Source organism: Panthera pardus, unplaced genomic scaffold, assembly GCF_024362965.1.
Source record: "Panthera pardus isolate Hobbes unplaced genomic scaffold, ASM2436296v1 HiC_scaffold_6, whole genome shotgun sequence".
Classification (NCBI taxonomy): domain Eukaryota; kingdom Metazoa; phylum Chordata; class Mammalia; order Carnivora; family Felidae; genus Panthera; species Panthera pardus.
Window position 1 is genome coordinate 67,345,968 of NW_026526991.1, and position 15,621 is coordinate 67,361,588.

Sequence of the window (15,621 nt, forward strand, 5' to 3'; positions counted from 1 at the left end):
ACTTTGCCAGAAGATCACTTGTGCAGCTACTGCCCATGCTGGTACCAAAGTGTGATAGATGGTGTTCACTTCCTTGCTCTCCACTGGGCAGAATTCAATGTTATAACAACATCCTGTCCATCCCTCCCAATAAACCAGAGAATGTATTCAGTGAAGTTAGGACAAGTACCCAGCTGTCCAGAAAGGTAATCCAGCCTCAAGGTTATGGACTTAATAGTTCATAAAATCCCACAGATCCTATAAGTGTACTTAATTATCAAACCTCCTTGGCTTTTTTATACATATAAAATATGTATATAGGTCTTTGTTGACTATATAATTCTAGTGCTCAGTTGGGATACATTCTAAAATCTAGTACAAAACATATTTCAAAGGTAACTTCTATTTATTTTTGCAAATGTAATTTTATTTTTCTTACATAAGTAATACTTTTTATTTTTTAAATCTTAGAAACTATAGTTAAACAATCAGAAGAGAACTGAAAATATCTATAATTACTACTGCACCATTGACATTGATTTGTATAACTTCCAGGTCCTTCTGAGAATACGTTTTGATGTAGGCATAACATTATTAAGTAGATAAGCTTCACATTCTTATACTGAGAAGATCCCCTGGAAAATACAGGGGTTAGAAGAAAAAACAAATGCTTTTGGGTAGATACGTTTTAGCAGCATTAATATCAAACTGACTGTTCACAAAAGTTCTGCCACTTGAATATCGCTTTAGCCATTTTTTGCAAAACAATAAAAAAAAAAAAAGAAAGAAAGAATGAGAAAAAAGAGAAAGTGTGTGCTGTGTGCCAGGCTGCTTTGATGCAAATACCGTCAGTCGACATAAAGTAATGGCCAGAATGAAAACCCCAAACACATATGGCTGGTAGAATATCTGTGGCTAATAATTATTTTTAAGGTTTTTTTTTTTTTTTTGAGAGAGAGCGCGCACACGCATAAATAAAACATTGAAAAATAACAGTAAGTCCTTTTGAACTTACTTTGCTTAAGAAGTAGTGGACCAAAGGGAAACATTCAAATATCATCTGGATTGAATCTAAACCAAACTCATAGTCCTTTTGAATTTCTGCTCTGAGGATCTGTGAGACTGAAGCAGGGTTCTCCACATTTGCAGAGACAGATGAAGGGTTTCTGGGTCGTGCTGTGAGCGTAACTGGTCATCAGAGGAAGTGGTACAGTCTGTCCATAGGCTAGAACACACAGAGCGATCTCTACGTGTACTTTGTATCTGGTGTCGCAAAGGCTTTAGGGATATGGGGTGAACAACACAGAAATGCATTCCACCCTCCTTGAGTTCACTGTCCAGTGAGATGACCATTAAACAAACAAGTACTTAGTCCCAAAGGAGAACAAATGACTTCAGTAGTGAATAACTGAAGAACCAATCTTTGTCTCCAAGCTTCAGATGAAACTTCCCAGAGGATCCAGTGGAATGCCAAAGGTGAAGGAGGAGTTGGTCCCCACCTCAGCCCTTCCCCGGAACTTCTGGCAAGAGGCAACCGAACACCAAAGGCTCAGAGGCAGACATTCACAAAACTATAGGAAGACCTCTGTGGCTAAAGAATAAGTGAAGGAGAGGTAAGTTCTTGGTTCATTCTACTGCTATACACATAAACACCATTATAAATAGGGGGTGGTGGATATTTACGAAGAGAATCATCAAACTATGGTGTTAAATCGACAGAATACAAAATTCAGCCCCTTCTTTCTATAATTCTGATCAGCCCTCCTCAGTCTCCCTTCTTTGTTCCCACTTTGAAGGTTGATAAGCTCCATAGTTCTGTCTTTGGTCTTGGTCCTCTTTTGTTCTTATGCTGCACACTCTCCTTGAAGATCCCTGGTGTTTCTCAAACAAGTCTGATAGCCTTTGCCCATCCGGGACACTCCTCCCCTCTGTCTTCTCATGGGGTGCTCTCTCTTCCTTTAGGTTTCTGCTTGGATGTAACCTCTTCAGAGAGGCCTTCTGTGATCCCTTACCACTCTCTGTTCCCTTAATGTCCTGTATTTTTCTTGAGAGCACTGATATATCTGGCATTGCATGCTATTGTATTTCTTATTGTGGGTCTCCTTCCCACTCGAATGTAAGTTCCATGATGCCAGAACCTTCGCCTTCTGTTCACTGCTGCGTAAACATTCAGCCACCCATACCATGTTGCTCGTATAAACAATAAATATTTGTGTCATGGATAGATTAATGGGTACATGAATCAAGGATAAAATGCATTTCATGCTGTCAATGGATTGAGCTACTACCCACATGCCCACGACTCCAAAACCCAGACTTCCTGCCTTCTCTCTCTTGAGGGCCAGATCCACTTATCCAACTTCCTGTGGGACATCTGTGTTGTCATGGTCTAGAGGCACTCAGATTAGCATACCCCAAATAGAACTCATCAACCCCAGTAACCTCATCGTGCTCTTCCTCTTGCGCTCCTTTCTTTTGTGAGGTGAGTGACTCCCCCGTCTGCCCAGTTGCCCAAGCTAGAAGCCTGAGAATCGTGTTCCATTTCTTCCTCTCCCTTATCCTCTGCATTCGGTCACTAAATCCTGCTGATTCCGTCCTTTTGACTTGATTCCATTCCTGTACAGCCCTACCGACAGCATATGATTCACTTGTTTCTCATTTCTTTCCTGAATTATTGCCCCTGACTAGCTGGCCTATCACGAATCTTGTCTCCACCAAATTCATGCTTTGCCATGCCATAAGGAAAATCTTTCTACGGTACAATTGCAATCATGCTTAGCATTCCCCAGCGGCTCCCCTTTGCTGTAAGGTAACAGTCAAGCTGCTATGTATGGTGTGCAAAGCCAATTAAAATTCAGCCCCCATCTAAATTCTAAAGCGTGTCTCTCACTAAGTCTCCTTTTGTCTCCATCTTGCTCCGCCACCACCATTCACACGAGCACAATGACGTGCCAGAAATATTTCCAATAAATATTTCCGGGTCACATTCTCAAAAAAGTATGTTTTTCTTGGCTTCTTGGTTGACCCTTAAGTTTCTGGATAAAGGGAAGGGTCCTTAGAGACAATGTGGCTTACAATGACCTCACTCCTGGCTAAAACCTTTCTGAAAGTCTGCCTCTTTGTGGAAGGTGGAGAGCTATGCTCTCTGAAGGAGCCTGATCAAAACTGTGAAAGGAAGACCAGTCGTGTTCTCAATTTCTTCATTTCCAGGGAAGAGGTAAGCCTTCAATTTGTAATCAGGGGATCGTCCTGACACCGAGAACTTCTCCATCTCACTGACATGCCTCCGTTGATACTGGAATTGTTTCCTTAAAGAAACATCATGCCTATCTCTACATGGGTCCACACAGCTTTCAAGCAGAATAGGGTATCTGCTTAGTCTTTATAAATCTAAATGGAATAACCAGGACCCACGAGTAGAAACTCCAGTCATGCCTATTCATTCCTTGGACTTAATAAAAGGGATACATCCCTGGAAATTCAAGCTGTCCAACAAATGAATGAGCCGTCTGGCAAGGTAATGAGTGCCCCATCATTGAGGATACGCAAACAGAACATAGATATCCACTCCATGGTTATTAGATGTTTCAAAGGAATCTTACATCTGAACAGGTGTTGAGTCAAATGAGCACAGATGTCCCTTCCTTACTCTGATATTCTTATTTGTCTCTGAGTCAAAGGATAATTACACAGTCCTCCATTTTACTTTGGCCGTAGAGACCTAGACTTTGGTTAACAGATGGGAAAACAGACTTCGAAACTAAAAGCCCAGGAATTATTGTGCCTATTTGTGTCAGTTGGTTTTGTATAATCCTGAGATGAAAAAAAATACTCCAAAGAAAGTTGTTTGCAGAATGAATTTCATCATAGTGAGTATTGTCACAGTAAAACATTTCCATGGCCAGTATATTGTCAAATCGCAAATGAGGAGGCACTGTGATGAACTGATGAACACTTTTCAATGCATTAAATAATTTGGGCCTGTTTTTGAGGTTTACTGGAGTCTGACAAGAACACCTTTTTTTTCTTTTACATTCTGTTGGTTGATTCTGTGAAATGAGCAGCTGTTTGATACAGACTTTTCAAGCTCCAGGTTTCAAAATTAAAGATCATAAGAGAAGCTTTCAATTAGTTTAAGGATTCAAGCTCGGACAAATTATATATAGTATTCGTTGGGATATACTTAGGGAAAGAGAAACCGTTTAGATATTTCAAACAGAGGGAACTTAATATAAAAATTGGTTCCAAGGGCGGGGGAAAGGCTGGAGGAGCAAGAGGGAAAACAAAAATCAGGTTACTGAAAAGAGCAACCCCAGGAAAGCAGTTCCTCCCCGAGCCGGGGCCGCTGTGACTCAGGAGTCAGGAGTGGACACCCCAGAGCAGGCCTTGCTGGGAGCTGCCAGACCACTGCTGCAGCCGTGGGACCCCCCTGTCCCCCACCAGGCGCTGGCCCGGCTGCCGTAGCTGCTGCCACTCTTGCTGCTGCCCCTTCCACCCAAACTGACAGCCAAGATGGGAAGAGAGTCGGTTCTCTACTCTTTGTACCTTCCAGGGTCCCTTGGAGCCTGCATCCAACGGGAAGCAGGGGACAAGGGCCCAGGAAAGCACGGCCGGCAGGATCTCAGCCCCTAACTGTCCAGAGCAGTGCACAGAGGAGCGATTGAGCTAAGGGCACAGGGGCAAAGGTCACTAAAGCTTAGAGGCTGGTGATTGATTTGAAAATGTTGGGGTTCAGAGGAAACGGCTGCTAGGAAAGAATTCTTGGGACACCGTCAGTGCAAAAAGGTGGTTTTATTAAAGTGCAGGGACAGGACCCGTGGGCAGATAGAGCTGCACGGGGGTTGTGACAGGTGACTGATTACATACCTTCAAGTTGGGAGGGGGTTAGGGACAGCGAAAGTCTCTGAGGAATTTTGGAAGCAAGGTTTCCAGGGCCTTGAGGGAGTTAGCTATTGTTTGGAAAAGGTCATTTATTACTGTTTAGTAAAACCTCCATCATGAGACCCTTCAGATGTTTATCAGTGGGCCATATGCTGGGAGGGTGATTGCTAATATATATCTTGGAGGTAGAGATAAAGGAAGTTCCCAAAGGAATTTCTATATGTTAAAGAAGACTTACAGCGTCCTGGAGATGGGGATAATGTTAAGCTAACATGCCTTTTGCCCTTAGCAAAGTATTAACATCGAGGTAGCTGAGTTCCTAGAAGAGGGTCACTCCGCCTATATCAAGGACTTGTCATTGGGCTGTAAGTAGTAAGGAAATTTAATTTTTTCTTTTGCCTTCGTTTCCCACATCAGTGACTATTGTCCTAATTTTCAAAGAGGAGCTAACAGTGATTTCTGTCAAGAGTAAACCAATTAGAATGCACCAACCTCTAGCAAGATTCTAGAATAGGTGACTAAGTGATTGTGGGACTGTCATTTTATTGTGTTTAATACCTCTGGAAACCAGAGAATTGCGAGGGCCAAATCTTAGCAATTCCAAAAATGGAAAATATGGGCCATCTCAGGGTACAAGGGTCTGAGAAACTTGTCTCAAATCCGAAAGCAGACATTCTAGATGAGCATAGAGTCCCCTGGTCCATTAAAGTCCATGCATATGTAACATTTCACAGATGGAGAGGGCTTTTGAGATCTGGCAAGACCACCGAGATCTCCTTTATCTCTGTAGCAGTGGCTGGGATTCAGATCACTGAGAGCCTTGTCTGAGGTCACACAGCTGAAGTTGTCGAGGTGGGTGTACAAGTCAGCTTGCTGTCAGTGCTCTACTCCATGCCAGTCCCCACAAAGGATGGAGCATTCATTATGCAGCTAGGTGGCATCTCTGTAAGGATGATTATTGTCTTTGCTGTTGAGATGGAAGTTTTGCAGGGAATCATCCAAACCCTAGTTCTCCAGCCACTGTGTGACCGATAGCAAGCTTTGGTGAAGCATTGCAGGAGTCGGGAATGGGGTTAAGACGTGTCCTTGACATCAGGGACATGCCTGGGCAGGCTCGAGCCTGCTGGGTTCCCTTGGTTCCATATCCCCTTCCTAGTTGGAACTAGAAACTGTGTTTGGAGACTACTGTTTACACTAAAGGTATTGCTTCCTAAATTTATTAAAGTTTGCCTGAATAAATTTAAGTATCACTACTGAAAGTAGCACCTTGTTCACCTCTAGGAAAATTTAATTAAGTCAAAAGGAAATTTGAAAGGAAAACTAGCCATGCCCACTGTCTTCGTTCATTGGGGCTGCTATGAAAAATACCACTGACCGGGTAGCTCATAAACAACAAAAATGTACTTCTCACCGTTTTGGAGACTGGAATCTGAGATCAGGGTGCCAGCGTGGACAGATGAGGGCCCTCTTCTGGGTCACGGACTTCTCCTGTGTCCTTGCATGGTGGCAGGGGCTACAGAACTCTGTGAGGTCTGTTTTATAAGAACATTAATCCCATTCATGAGGGGTTCAGCCTCATGACCTGAGCACCGCCCAAAGGCCCCACCTCCCAGACCATCACATAAGATGTTAGGATTTCAGCATATGAATTTGGGGAGATGGAGGGGACACAAACGTTCAGACATATGCAAACCTAGCATCCACTTAACTGTCATTCAGTAAACTGCCCCTTGTACACCTGCTTTGTGCCTGGCTCTGACTCTGCCTTTTATATGCATTGCTTAAAGTCCTTAACCACACTTCTAGGGGCCCCTGGGTGACTCAGTCAGTTGAGTGACCAACTTGGGCTCAGGTCATGATCTTGCAGGTTGTGAGTTTGAGTCCCGCCTTGGTCTCTATGCTAACAGCTCGGAGCCTGTGTCTCTCTCGCGATCTGCCTCTCCCCCACTCTCTCTCTCTCTCTCTCTCAAAAATAAACATTAAAAAAATTTTAATAAATTCAAATAAAATTCTTACCACTCTCCTGTGTAGGTATGATGTAAGGATTGCCTGTCCTTTAAGGGTAAGAAACAGATTCAGAGGGTTATCACATGCTAGTAGTGGTGAGGTTTGGGGGTGATGGGGGGGCGGGTCCGGAGCCGGTGGCCAAGAAAGAATTCTTGAAAACGTCTTTGGTGCAAAAAGGTGATTTTATTAAAGCACGGGGACAGGACTTGTGGGCAGAAAGAGATGCACTGGGGTTGTGAGGAATGGTTGGTTCTACACTATGGAGTTGGGGAGGCAAAGTCAAAAAGGAGGCCTCCAGAGGGACTTTGATATGCCAAAGAGGACTCCTAAGATACCTGACGCCTTGTTATTGTCAAGCTAGTAAAGCATCAACAGTAGGAAGGTAGGGGGTTCCTGGAGAAACTCTATACTCTGCATTTGCCCCAAGTGTCCACCAATGGGCTGCAGGCCATGAGGAAATTCAACTTTACCTGCCATTTTCCTCTTGCCTTTGTTTCCCATATCATTATTGAGGGGTGATGTTGGAGTGTATAGGTTTCTGGAGATCAGGCTATTGACAAGATCACCTTTTTCTTGTAGCTTACTAAGTTATTTATAAACTGATGGAGACCCATGTCCTGTATGACTGTGATCCTTATCGGTTGGCCATTTGTTTTCTTTCCTTTGTCCTTGAGGAGCCAGGGGTGCCTGGGGAATATCACACCTATCCCACCTGGGGAGGAAGGGTGCGGCAGCTTGCACTGAGCCCTTAGCCCGCCCCACACTGCCTCATCGGTAGAGGAGGAAAGTCTGAGAGCTGAACCGAGTCCCTCTGAGCCCAAAGGGTGTCCTCTTCCCACTCGGATACACCTGGTTTATGTCATTTTTTTTTTTCTGAAAAAGTCACAGGAATTGTACCTCAAGTATAGTACTCGAAAATGCATTTGTTAAAGAAATAGAAATCCATTTATAAACACGGGTCGATGTCACGTTCTAATAAAATAAAACGGGCTCTTAGGTGCTTGCAGTGAACTTCTGAAATATTTATGTGGCTCCCAGAGAGAGGTTATTTTGCCACTGATGAGATTCTGGGACTTCATTAACCTTAATAAAATTACGCCTGATTCTTTAAATCAAGCAAGAATAACGTAAAACTGAGGACAACTTCTGGCTTAGAGTAGAACATTGCCCATGGCTGGGGGACATGTCACTGTAATGATACTAAGTATTTGGAAGGGCTGGTGAACATTTGCAATCTGCACTTAGCGGGAAACCAACCGTAAGGCTAATGTGTTACTGTGCTAGGAATCTATTTTATTGAAGACAAATGATCTCTTTGGGTAGATATTTTAAGAAAGGAGATTACATTTTTTCTTGTTGCATTTATTTCCAAAGTATCCCCACTAACTGCAGCAGAGGTTGGCTATTTCTGCAGAGGAACAGGGAGTAAACGTTTAGGCTTTGCAGATCACATGCTTCTGTTGCACCTATTCAACGTTACCACTGTGGCGTGACAGTACCTCAGACAATAGGGAAAAGAATGAAAATGGCTGTGCTCCAATAAAACTTTATTTACCAAGTGGGAGGCCAGGGAGAGGACTATAGTTTGCCCACCTCTGGACTACAGTGTTAGAAGGCACCATCATAAAAGTTACTTCTACCTATATGCCCAAGAGACTATCAAACCAAAGAAGCTTAGTGACATTTATTAATTTTTTATGTCACTGTACCTACTGGGACATGCAAAGCCAACACAGAATATGACGTTTATGTAATGTGTTACCGTACTTAATTTAAAGGATTTGGATGAAATCTTTCGTGTTAATTTATCTGTTGTATTTCTTAGTGACTTTGCATAAAAACAAAAGAATCTAGACGCAAGTGATGGAAAGAGGCCAGGATGAGTTTCCAGGTGTTCAGAATCTAACAACTGATGGCAGTGCTAGATCAATATTCAATTAGGAGATAATGAGTATCTTTCCAGCTTCCATATTCTGCCATCTCTGAGACTAGAATTGTGCAGGTTAGGGGCGGGCTGATTTTACTTCAATAAGTTATTAGAATTTTCTGTGACCAAAGTATATGCTAACTCTTCTAAAGTGTTAATCAAGATTAAGCAATTTTGGGGGCACCTGGGTGGCTCAGTCGGTTGAGCATCCGACCTCGGCTCAGGTCATGATCTCATGGCTCATGAGTTCAAGCCCCACGTCGGGCTCTGTGCTGACAGCTCAGAGCCTGGAGCCTGCTTCATATTCTGGGTCTCCCTCTCTCTCTCTCTCTGCCCTCTCCCACTCATGCTGTCTCTCTGTCTCTCAAAAATAAATTAAAAAAAATTAAAAAACTTTTAAAAAAAATTAAGCAATTTTTCATGAAGTTTCTTGGTTTTGTGTCTATGTTTAACCAATAAACGGAAGTATCATCTTTTAGACAGCCAATAATAACATATTCAATAAGGTTTAGTGACAATAATAAATTAATTCAATTATAGGTATTTTCCTTAGAGATTTTTTAAGGGTTATGTTTCTTATAAAAAAAATGACACTCATTTTACATATTTTTCTTAGTTATGATGGAGAATCTCTATGATAATATGAAAAATTCATTATATCATTCCTTGGAACCTTGGTTATCAATCTCATTACGATGTCATAGCAGGTTAGATGTTGGAGCTCAACTGTAGGTAAAGAGAAGAGATAACTTTGAAAATGTAAAAATCATTTTGAAATCAAAGTTATTTTCTAATTGAATTTAGTAATAACAGTTTGACTTCATGCAGTGGATTAGCCTTTGCCTGTTCTTTTCCAACTGTGACCTCTTCCGCTCGGCAATATCCAAGGGCAGTAGGAAGGCTGTGGCCATCCTTCACCCTGTGTACTCTGGGATGCAAGGCTCACGTCTTCCACTTCTCCCTGGGTTCCTTGGCCCTCGAGTCAGACTGTCCTTGGAGGTGGCCTAGCCTAGCTCCTCCAAAGGCTTTCCAGACCATGGCTTGAGAATGAATAAGGCTGATGGGCCCTTCTGATCAGTGTCCTGCTTTGCCTCCTATGCCTACGGTGGCCCTTGCTCTCCTGGAGCAAGGGACCAACACTTCTTACAGAATGTGACAGCTTTACTCACTCGGCCCACAGACCCCTTGCCTATCCTGGCTGGTGGGGATGTGTGAAAGTCAGGCGTGTGATCAGTAGGGACAGGGGTCACTTTCCGAGATTGTGGTGATTTCAGCCTAGAGTTCAAGAGAAGACAGAGTGATCTGGAAGACATGCTGTTCCCTCTTTATGCTATCAAATTCCAAACTGTGAATTTTATATGACCCCCAAATGGAATACTGTTCACATGTTCTGGAATTCCCTATTCTCCCTACGTGAGACTTGCATTTGTGGCCATTATCAGTGAAGCACAATGATGACTTTGTGACAATCATTGGAAACCAGTAATCACAGGTCACAGGATGCGTGTTCCAGGACCATGCGTAAGTGATATAACAAGGCATTGAATAAGTGCAGAGATGAGATTCGTATGGTTTCAATATAAACAAGTTCCAAAGGATCGTAACATTGTGAGTAATAACAACATTGCAACCCTTTGCTGTAGTGGAAAATAAAAAATTATCCAGAAGTGGCACATCCAACAATAAAGAACGTGAGTGATGATTCCTGGACCTTTTCAGGAAAAGATGGTCCCTGGACATTGGCCAGACTGAATAGTAAATACACCCCCAAAGTATCTCTTCCACTCCTTCCCATTATTCTGCATCTTTATTGATAAATTCCTATACTTTCCAGGGGCCTACACATTTTGTAAAACTATTTAATCAAAGTCCTTAGTTAGACAGGGCCTTGCAAAAAAATTTTCCCTGGGTGCCATATTCCGCACATGGGGCAGCTCTGCTTAGTTGTGACCTTTTCTTTCAGAGTGAATAAGTATTAATTGACTCACTGCATTGTACCGTGTTCTATGACAAATGCTGTGAGGCCACACCTTATTAAAACCTGTAGGATGCAACCACTGCCCTCAAGAGCCATGGTCTTTCTGGCTACGCACAATTAAACACATGAAGTGGATCAAGGGAACTAGAAGACCAGACATTAGTTGGCACTTATTAAATCTCAAAACACGGCAGAAATGGTTAATGCTTGGGGTTCAGGTAGGGCCAAACTCAGGCTGGGCTGGTATCTCCAGGAAGGCTGGTGGCACTTAACACAGGCCCTAGGCCTAGGCTGGGTGTAGAAGACCTCAGAAAGATACAGGTGACAGGTTGGGCAGTGGCAGCAGTGGGAACCCCTTGAGGAGGGAGCCCCACTTCAGGATTCAGACTCAAAGACATTCTGAATCGAGGAAGGCATGGCCCCTGGCCCTGAAGAGCATTTGACTGGCCTGGAGTGGGGGTGGTGAGCTATTAGGAAAACACTGTGAACAGGAGATATTGATAGAACTCCTTTTGGGGTATAAGTCTCTCATCAGAAATATCTTGGTCGGGGGCATCTGGGTGGCCCAGTCAGTTAAGAGTTTGGCTCAGGTCATGATCTCACGGTTTCGTGAGTTAGAGCCTCACGTCCGGCTCCGTGCTGACAGTGTGGGCTTGCTTAGGATTCTCTCTCTCCCTCTCTCTCTGCCCCCCCCCATTTGTGTATGGTTGTGCTCTCAAAAATTAAAAAAAAAAAAACCTTAAAAAAAAAAAAAGACATCCTCTTGGTGGTTTCTTCAACACCCATTTCTTGGCATAGACCTAGCCCAACAACCACTCTCTTCCCTGTCTCTCTCTCCACCTTGTTCCTATCCTCCCACCCCCTACTGGCAGGGTGTGATTTCAGTGCTTTTCTGCCTGCCATGTTCTCTAAGCATGAACGCTGGTTTTTCACCTTGCACTCCTAACCAAGCCTCACGGAGTGCTCATATGATGGCATGAGCCCCAGACGTGACATCAGAAGACCGGTGGCCGAGACTAGGTCTGTCACTTGCTGGCTCTGTGGCCTTGGACAGGTTACTGGATGCCTCTGAACTTCTGTTTCTTTTTGCATGGACATGGTGATGCTTTACTACTTACTTTACAGGGCATGGTGAGGAGCAAATGACGTTCTTGAGCTTAAGAGAATAGTTTCTAATACTTAAATAGAGCTTACTTGGTGCCAGGCAATCGTCTAAGGGCTTTAGATATACTAAGTATTTTAATTCTCACAATAACCTTGTGAAGAAGAAACTATTATGATTACATGTGCAGTGGGGAAGCTTAGGCACAGAGAGATTAAGTAATTTCCCAAAGATTACCGCATTCATTCAGGGTAAGCGCTGGGAGTTAAACACTGGGGAGTCTGGTTCCAAAATCTATTCCCTTAACAAGCACATTATACTGTTTATCTAATAACAATACGAGAGAACACTTAATACAAGGCTCACTACTTGTCCGATACTATACCAAAGGCCCAATTAATTCATTTAATCCTCACGATAGCCCTTTGAGGTATCTATGAGGCAGGGGCGTTACTAACTGTCGGAAAATGATTTGTAAAAACTTCCACATTTAGGAAGGGAGAGTAGATGAAGCCTTCCCTATTCTTCCCGCTGAGTACAACTGAAAGCCTGTGCAGTATATATAAAACAAACACAAGAAGACTTTGAAAGGTGGAGATGAGAAGGCAGATCAACTAGGGACCTTGGAATCAGAGGAGCAGGATGCTTTGAGTTACCTGAGTTTTCTGTTTTGCCTCATCTATCCCAGAGCTGGGGCTGAAGAAGCTGGCAGCCTGGAAAGGCCAATGAGTGTAGCCCCCCGAAAGCCCCAACGGAAGCCTGCTCTTGGGAGCCAAGGGAGCAGCCTAACAAGACGGAGATCTTTATCGACAATAGCTGCTCTCCTGCAGCCAAACCCTGCACAGGAATCTGGGAGCCCGCTCTCACCCATGCCAGTGAGGCCCAGAGGGAAGCCTGGACTTCTACCCTTGTGAGGCTTTAACAAGGAGCCCAAACCTCTCTGCCGGGGCTTTCATCCCCCGAAGGTAACGAGGCCCCCTCTGTGTAGTCATGTCAATGGAGACCAGTTGGGCACCCTGGACTTCTGTCTCCATCCGGAAGTACTGAGGCGCCTCTCCCCATCCCGACTGGGATGGTGTCAGAGAAGGCCTCATGCAGAATCAGGACTTTCAGCACTGCCCAGCAGTAGTGAGGCCCCTCCGGACATGCCCGCCATGATGTCAGTGGAGACCATGAGAGGAGCGGTAATGAGGCACCCCCTCTTCTGCCCGGCTGGGGCGAAATCAGTGGAGGCCCACTCCACTGCGATCCTCCCATGCCCCGCTAGCTGGGGCATCAACAAAGGCCAAGTGGAAAACCTGAACTTCACCCTCAGCTGGCAGTAATGAAGTTGTCCCCTAGTCTCCGGCCATAGCACCCTGAGCGCACCCGATCTCGTCTGAAGTTGTCCCCTCATCTTCCCCTGCCAAAGTAGTGTCAGAGGAAGCCAGAAAATATGAAGGTTTAAACAAGATTCAGAGTCTCATCACAAAATAGTCCAAATGTCCAAGAAAAAGAAATTGCTCATTATACCAAAGGCAGGGAAGAGCTCAGACTAAATGAAAAAAGACAAGCAATAGATACCAACACCAAGATGACAGAGGTGCTGGGATTATCTGACAAAAATTTTATTTTATTTTTTATTTATTTATTTTTTTTCAACATTTTTTATTTATTTTTGGGACAGAGAGAGACAGAGCATGAACGGGGGAGGGGCAGAGAGAGAGGGAGACACAGAATCGGAAACAGGCTCCAGGCTCCGAGCCATCAGCCCAGAGCCTGACGCGGGGCTCGAACTCACGGACCGCGAGATCGTGACCTGGCTGAAGTTGGACGCTTAACCGACTGCGCCACCCAGGCGCCCCTCTGACAAAAATTTTAAAGCAGTCGTCACAAAAATGCGTCTGTGGCTTATTTCACTTAGCATAATGCCCTCTGGGGAGGCCTTCCTTAGGAAGGAGAGTGAAAAGAAGAAAATCAGGTCCACATGGGCTCCTCTGCCTTTATTTTTCCCTCTAATATCTTGAAGAAATGTACGTACTTTGACAGTTTTCTGAAATACAGTGTTCCAAGTGTTCCCTGAACGTAACCGTCAGGATTTCTCTAAATCCATTTAACTAATCTCTTAATAATTTAAAATGTATGTGACAGGGGCATCAGTTCAAAGATATTTCCAGGTTTCTCATGGATTTGCTTTCATTTTCTTATCAACAACTCATTTGACACAATTTGCCTCTTTCATTCCCTCGCATTTCTTTTTCTGATTGTTTCAGCCAAAGGTAGAATTTAACAGGGTTGTACCCCTGAGATTTCCAGTCATAGCGTCATGCTGTTCATCCCTGTGGGTTCTGTCTGTTACCTCTACTAGAGGAATTAGTAAGAACTCCTGCATCTTTGAAGAATCTTGGCGATCATGAACAATCTCCTGTTTTCCTTGCCGGTTTTATATCTGTCCTCCACATCTTTCTCAAACTATAATCTTGCTTTGCCGTCCTTTTCTTCTTTATTTCCATCATGGGATTTTGCTGGTAGCCTCTTCCTGTCATCGCACTGGAAACACATTATTATTTTTATTTCTTGTCCTTGAAAATAAAAAAAAAAAGGTAAATATATTTCAACACCACAGGACACTTTCTTCTTTTTCCAAATTGCCTTAGAACTAATGTTTCACATCCAATGCCTTATAGAACACAAATCTCAAAATCAATTAAGAAAATTTTTTACTGAAATTAAAGGTGCCAGAATGATTATATAGAATCTTCTTTCCTATTCTCAAGTACTTAGAAAGAAATGCCTTCTAGGCAGGAATGGAATTCAGACATATTTGGGATTAACATGAGGTCCCTGTGGAATCGTATATCGTGGAGGTCTGCTGTGTCCCGAGAGTCTTGCAATAGATGATTTCAGTTGCCCGACCAGTGCCAGGCATCCACACTGAAGTGTGTTGGGACAGTGTTGGTTGAAGTCTGAGTGCTCTCATCCTTCATTTTTCTGATGAAGCAGCCTCAGCAGTGAAGCAGTCTTGAGTAACCATCATATCTCAGGCTGTGAGACTCTGAGGTATTTATTCATGAGATTTGATTTTATTCTCCCAGAGCTGGCTGCTGATTCAGAGAGCAAATTCCACTCCACTCGGCCTGAGCATAAAGAACTTATTTTAAGTTCTAGACAGCTTCTGGAATCCTAGGGAAGTCGGGCCTCCTCTGACAGGAAGTGGGAGCTGGAAATCCAAGGAGCTGTCTCCAGATCTCTCTCTCTCCTGTGGTCTCCTGTGTCTATCTGCTCTCCCTGTGTCTCACTCTTGCTCTCTCTCCTTCTCCCTGTCATTTCATTCTCTTTCACTGTGAACCTGTACCTCAAAATGTCCACCAGCCCCAACACTGCATCATCTCCTTCCCGCCCAACATCCTCCTGTAGCCTGACTCTGTCTCTCAGAGTTCTGATTCCAAATCCCCGAGGAAGAAATTCAGTCTCGACACTGTCTTTTAGAGCCCTGCTGTAAACTTCTAGAAAGCCTATCGATGTGATTTAATCAGTGACTGCCTGGGATCTAGGGCTTTCTCATTGACTCAGAAGCAGTGCACAAGATTAGATTATATGAAAAAAGATGGGGCAATTGATTAAAAAAATTTTTTTTGAGAGCACGCAAGTGTGGGAAGGGCAGAGAGGGAGGGGGGACAGAGGATCTGAAGCAGGCTCTGTGCTAACAGCAGTGAACCCAATGTGGGGCTCGAACTCACAAACTGTGAGATCATGACCTGAGCTGAA

General features: G+C 43.8%; 1 long non-coding RNA gene across 3 annotated transcripts in view; it reads left to right on the forward strand.

The window, feature by feature from the left end:
* Positions 1 to 15,621, forward strand: part of LOC109249016 (uncharacterized) — a 56,788-nt gene that overhangs the window by 35,677 nt on the left and 5,490 nt on the right. For 2 of the 3 annotated variants that reach the window (XR_008419513.1, XR_008419512.1), the window contains 2 exons: positions 1,414 to 1,592; positions 3,108 to 3,196. This is a non-coding gene — a long non-coding RNA (uncharacterized LOC109249016). Of the gene's footprint in view, positions 1 to 1,413; positions 1,593 to 3,107; positions 3,971 to 15,621 lie in introns of those variants that run through there. The other variant, XR_002072407.2, reaches the window with a different exon arrangement.